General features: G+C 41.1%; 1 long non-coding RNA gene across 8 annotated transcripts in view; it reads left to right on the forward strand.

The window, feature by feature from the left end:
* LOC140494771 (uncharacterized) overlaps nucleotides 1-5491 on the forward strand; it is a 143694-nt gene extending 138203 nt beyond the window's left edge. For all 8 annotated transcript variants that reach the window (XR_011964036.1, XR_011964042.1, XR_011964041.1 and 5 more), the window contains one exon: nucleotides 2394-5491. This is a non-coding gene — a long non-coding RNA (uncharacterized lncRNA). The remainder of the gene's footprint in view (nucleotides 1-2393) is intronic.
* The last annotated feature ends 509 nt before the right edge of the window (nucleotides 5492-6000 follow it).

Consider the following 6000-nt stretch of genomic DNA (forward strand, 5'->3'; position numbering starts at 1 on the left):
GCAGTGTCAGAGGCACCTCTGTTTGCTGGGATTTAGATAATTCAAAGTCCCATCTGAATGTTGCAGAGGATGAAAAAGATCCCTTTCCAGGCTAATGTTCTTCCTTTATCCAATGGTACTGGCAAACCATATTGTGTATCTGTGTAACTATTGATGGGATTCTGCTGTGGGATAAGGCAGCTCAATTAGATTAGATTAGATTCCCAAACTGTGGAAACAGACCATTCGGCCCAACAAGTCCACACCGACCCTCTGAAGAGCAACCCATCCCCCTCTGACTAATGCACCTGACACTCTGGAATTGAACCTAGGACCCTGGTGCTGTTAGGCAGCAATACTAACCACCTCTTGTGCAAAACTCTTAAGCGATTTGTATTTTCTCAGATAGATAGTTTGCAAATTTTTTCTGTATTATATATCAGGGCTGGGTCCTTACAGTTTGTTGCATGATATTTTTTCATGATGTGGAGGTGCTGCTGTTGGACTGGGGTGGACAAAGTCACAAGTCATGCAACACCAGGTTATAGTCCAACAGGTTTATTTGAAATCACAGGCTTTTGGGGCGCTGCTCCTTCACTTCACCTGACAAGGGAGCAGCTCTCTCCTAAAGCTTGTGATATCATATAAACCTGTTGGACTATAACCTTGAGTCATATGATATCTTTTCTGGCATAACATTCCAAGTCTTAGGCACATAGTGTATCATGGACATGAATTCCAATCTCACTACAGTCAAATCATAACCTGAATTTTAATTCATATACCTTAAAAATTAAAAATATATTTGACATGGGTAGGTATAACTATTTAGCGATGAAGGGCTTATGCCTTCATCATAAGGCATACTCCCCTGCTCCTCGCATGCGGCCTGATCTGCTGTGCTTTTCCAGTGCCACATTTTCCAAATCTGATCTCCAGCATCTGCAGTCCTCATTTTCTCCCTATTGGACGTGGTGGTGCAGTGATAATGTCACTGTGCTAATAAATCTTGCAGGTACCTTGGCGGAGTGGGTTCAAGTCTCACTGCAGCAGCTTAAAAAGCTGAAATTGGATTGCTATTGTTGCACTACCCACGAGGGTAAATTGTAAATTGCTGTTTAACTGGTGATAGTTTAGTTAAAAAAAAATCTGGAATTGGAACTAATCCCTGTAACAATGGGTATGAAAAAATTGTGATTGTCATTAAAATAAAATCCATCTGGGTTTGAGCCTGACCCACTCTGGCTTATCTATGATTCCAGATCCAGAGCAATGCGCCCCCAAAAATGGTCTTGCACACAAATCCGTTCAAGAATGATTAGTGATGAAATAAATTCTGGCCTTTCCAAAGATGCCCATATCCCTGGAAAAAAATAAGTGTGAAAAAGCACTGGTTCCAATGCCGACTGCCTTTACTCAGTCTGGATGTGATGTATTTTAGGTCCAGGAGCTGGATATTATTTAAATGTAGAAAGATTGCAGAAGGCTGCACATCAGAGTGATTTGAGACTCTATGTGCATGAATCACAAAAAGCCTGGAGCCAAGTTCAGTGGGTAATAGGGAAGGCAAATAGAATCTTGGCCTTTATTTCAAAGGGAGTGGAGTTTACAATTAGGGAGGGTTTGCTAAAACTACACAAGGCAGAAATCAGCCAACACCTGGAATACTGTGAACACTTTTGGTTTCCTTTTCTGGGGGCAGATATAGTAATGTTGGAGGTAGCAGAGAAGATTCACTAGGTTGATCTAAGGTCTGGAGAGATTTTCTTCTTAGGAGAGATTGAGTAGGTTGAGCTTGTACTCATTGGAGCTTACAAGAAGGAGAGGAGACCTTACTGAAGCACACAAGATTCTTGGGGGAGGTGGTGTTGGGGGGAGGGTTGGTGGGCTTGACAGGATAGATATGTAGATGTTGTTTTCACTGGTGGGAGATTCTAGGATCTGAGGGCATAATCTCAGAGTAACAGTTCACACATTTAAGACAGAGATGAGGAGGAATTTCTTCTCTCAAAGGGTTGTGAATCTGTGAAATTCTAATCGCAGAAGACTGTCAAGGTTATCAAGTATATTCAAGACTGAGATAGATTTTTAATCAGTAAGGGGAATCAAGGGTCATGGGGAAAAGGTAAGAGAATGGTGGTCAGGGTTATCAAATCAGCCATGACCTATTTGAATGGCAGAACAGATGCGATGGGCTGAACGGTCTATTTCTCCTGCATCTTGTGATCTTAAATGCCCTCTGAAGTGATCTGTGCAAGAAATGCTGAACTTGCCAGTACTACCTGCAGACTAAGAGCTAATTATTTTTTAAAATTTAATTTTAAAAATTCCTAAGAAAATATCCATTTTCTTTTGGCCAGTTGCAATCCTGTAATTGATCATGTAACTTATTTTTGTCTTTTTTTTCTCCGCAGCTCTGGATCTTCTTCCTGACAGAGTTCCACGAACATCAACCTGACAGCAGCATATCTGAGGGATCATCAGTTGTGACCTAACTATGGCACAATTCTTAAGTGAGGACTGATGATTAGCGAATGTTACGAAACCAGAGTTAATATCTAGCTCAATACATGGAATATTTGCCTCAATATCTGAAGCCTGCAACCTTGAGTCGTAAATCCCATAAATAACTGTGTAAATGTTTTGATGCATCGCACAGTTCTTGCAATTCTTCACATTTGTGAGAAAAAGGGCAATCATCCATTTCTTGCCATTTTCTTCTGAGCTGAAATTGAACTCAGGATCTGCCGAAGGATGAGTAATTATCCTCAGAAAGCACTTGAGTTAAATTGCAAAAACTTAAGGGGACCTAACAATGTTGTCTTAGCAGCAAAATAATACATGAGTTACATTGAATAGAGCAGCCTAACCTCTAGCTTACCATGAGAACCATCATCAGAGATTAATTAGTTCCAAAGTTATATAAATCTAGCATTTCCCATACCAACGCTTACAGCAAAGTCAGAGGGTGTTCTATTTTATAAAGACAAGTGCAATACTTTCACTTTTTACTCCTACTACCATCCAACGAATATCTATTTTAACCTGCTGCAGTGCCACCCTGCCTCTGTGACCCGCTTAATCCTGAACTAGGTTTGGAGTCATCCCTGAAGCTTATCATCGGGGCTGCATATTTCCACTTCTGAAATCTCACACCTCGATCTCATGTTGGTTATCATTGAGGCCCTTAGTTCTGCTTTTGCCGAGGCAGGACTCAAAGCTTTTCAATAACTGACCTCAGAAACTCCACTCTTTTTTAACTCCAATTCATCCAGAGTCATATTGCCTGCAAATCATCAACTCAGAATCCAACTCGCCTGCCATCCCTCTCTCACTGACCTCTCGTTATTCTCTGTATGTCATTATGGCTTTCTCAACATCAACACATCTGTTCAAGCTGTATGTCAGCCCACCCACCCATCAGCCAATTGAAACATGCCAAAAACTAACTACCAACAGATCAGTTATTTTCAACCAGTGACTTTTCCAAGTTAACAACTGTGCAAGCATTGAGATTCCCTGCTTTCTACAGAAGTGTTTCAAATTAGCACTCTGACTGTGTATCAACATATAAAATTCTGACAGGACTAGGCAGGGTGAATGCAGGAAGGATGTTCCCAACGAGCAGAGAATCCAGAACCAGGCGTCACAGTCTAGGGATATGGGATAAGCCATTTAGGACTGAGATGAGGAGAGATTTCTTCACAGTTGAGTCTGTGGAAATCTCTATCACAGAAAGCAGTTGAGGCCAAAACATTGAATATTTTCAAGAAGGAATTAGATCTTATTCTTAGGGCTGAAGGAATCAAAGGATGTAAGGATGAAGTGGGAACAGGGAATGAGTTAGATGGTGAGCCATGATCATATTGAATGGTGGAACAGGCTTGGAGGGCCAAATGGCCTACTCCTGCTCCTTATTTTCTATGTTTCTATTCAAAATGAAATGCCAGAGGATACCAGTCACATCAACAGTTGAGCACAGTTGACATTTGACTTAAATTGATGAGAGTTAATACTGGGATCTATTAACAACAGTTGAGGCTTGGATTCCATTGGGGCAATTAAAGTTTGTGTTAACTATAGAAAATCCAGTGGAATTTGACAATTTCAACATTAGTGCATTTGGCTTAATTACATAATCAACAAAAAAGGATCAGGACCTCTAACTTATAAGGGAGGAATTAAAAGTTTAAACTTAAGTATTTACCTAGAGACTAGAACCAACAATGGACAATATCCATATTGTCAGATTCAACGTGAAAATGGATATATTGCACGAGATATCAAACAGTCCATTGCATTTTTACTCTCATCAAATAGCTGATGTCAGCCAGTCTTTACGGGTTCTATTGTACATTTCATCCCCATCTTCATTCTGCATGAAGGATATAGGGTGACACAAAGAGTGAAAAAGTAATCCTTTCTCTTCAAAGGTCGAGATTCGAAGTCAGATCACATTTATCAGACAAGGGTCTCTCTAATGTCTGCTGGCTGTAGAAATCTGGCTGAAGTGAGGCATTTGGGTTTGAGCTTTGGCTGGAAGAAAAATGCTCCCCAGTTAAAATCCTCATTCTCAATGACTGATGGTGCATTGAATGTCAACGGCGTTTTCCAATTTGGCACAGGTCCTGTTTATTGGGACTGATTGGAGGGAATTTTACTTTGCATCTCGCTGTGCTGTAACATTCCTAAGGAATGAAAATCCAGTAGTGGCTTGTAAAGTTTTTCTACCGCCTAAACAGGCAGATGAGACTTTCAGTTTAACATTGTATTGTTAATCATTCACAGGATGTGGTGAGTCGCTGACTGTCCAGTATTTTTATTGACCATCCCAAGTTGCCATTGAGAAAGTGATGGTGAGCAGCGTTTTTGAACCATTGCTTAGGTAAACCCACAACCCTGTTCGGGAGGGAGTTCCAGGATTTTCACCCACTGAAGGAAAGGTGATTTTTTTTCACCAAGTCAGGATGGTGAGTGGCTTGGAGGGGAACTTGCATATTAACCAAAGAACACTGTTGACATCGCAGTACCCCTCAGTGCTCAGCTGGGGAACCAGCCTTGATTACTGATCAAGATTCCAGCAAGGGACTTAAAATTCAATGTGGTTGGGAGAATCCAAAGCTAGAAGTCAAAGTTTACAATAGTTGCTGGTAAATTTGAAATGAACACAGGAGAAATGTCTTTACCCAAGTGGAATTCTGTTGTGGAGCATAGGACAAACTTTGACTCATTCGGCCAAATGGCCTGTGCTGCTAACCCTCCATGACTCTGACTGTGAAACAAGAAAGCTACCAACTGAAATGAACTGACACTTTTTTGATGATCTCCCAAAATCACAGCAGGAATTTAAGTGTTACAGACGTTACAAGATGTATAGGAAACAAATCAAGGACAGGATTGAGCTCTCTATGTAGGAATTCAATCCGAGAAAAAATAACTAGTAAATAGCAGCTGCCAATTTATTACTTGTATGCCTTGAACTTCGTTTTTTAAATAAACTACGTGAAAACGACAGCATTTGTCAGTGTGCTTCTTATTGGCTGGACATTTTATTTGAGCAACTGCCCAACTAGGATCGATTCATAATACATTCAGTTGTAAAAGCTCATCATAGAGTCATAGAGATCTAGAGACCCTTCAGTCCAACCTGTCCACATCGACCAGATACCCCAACCCAATCTAGTTCCACCCACCAGCGCCCGGCCCATATCCCTCCAAACCCTGCCTATTATATACCCATCCAAATGCCTTTTAAATGTTGCAATTGACCAGCCTCCACCACTTCCTCTGGCAGCTCATTCCATACAAATACCACCCTCTGCATGAAAATGTTGCTCCCTAGGTCTCTTTTATATCTTTCCCCTCTCACCCTAAACCAATACTCTCTAGTTCTGGACTCCCTGATCCCAGGGAAAAGACTTTGTCTGTTTATCCTATCCATGCCCCTCATAATTTTGTAAACCTCTATAAGGTCACCCCTCAGCCTCCGACGCTCCAGGGAAAACAGCCCCAACCTGTTCA

This window comes from Chiloscyllium punctatum, chromosome 24 (genome assembly GCF_047496795.1).
Source record: "Chiloscyllium punctatum isolate Juve2018m chromosome 24, sChiPun1.3, whole genome shotgun sequence".
NCBI lineage: Eukaryota > Metazoa > Chordata > Chondrichthyes > Orectolobiformes > Hemiscylliidae > Chiloscyllium > Chiloscyllium punctatum.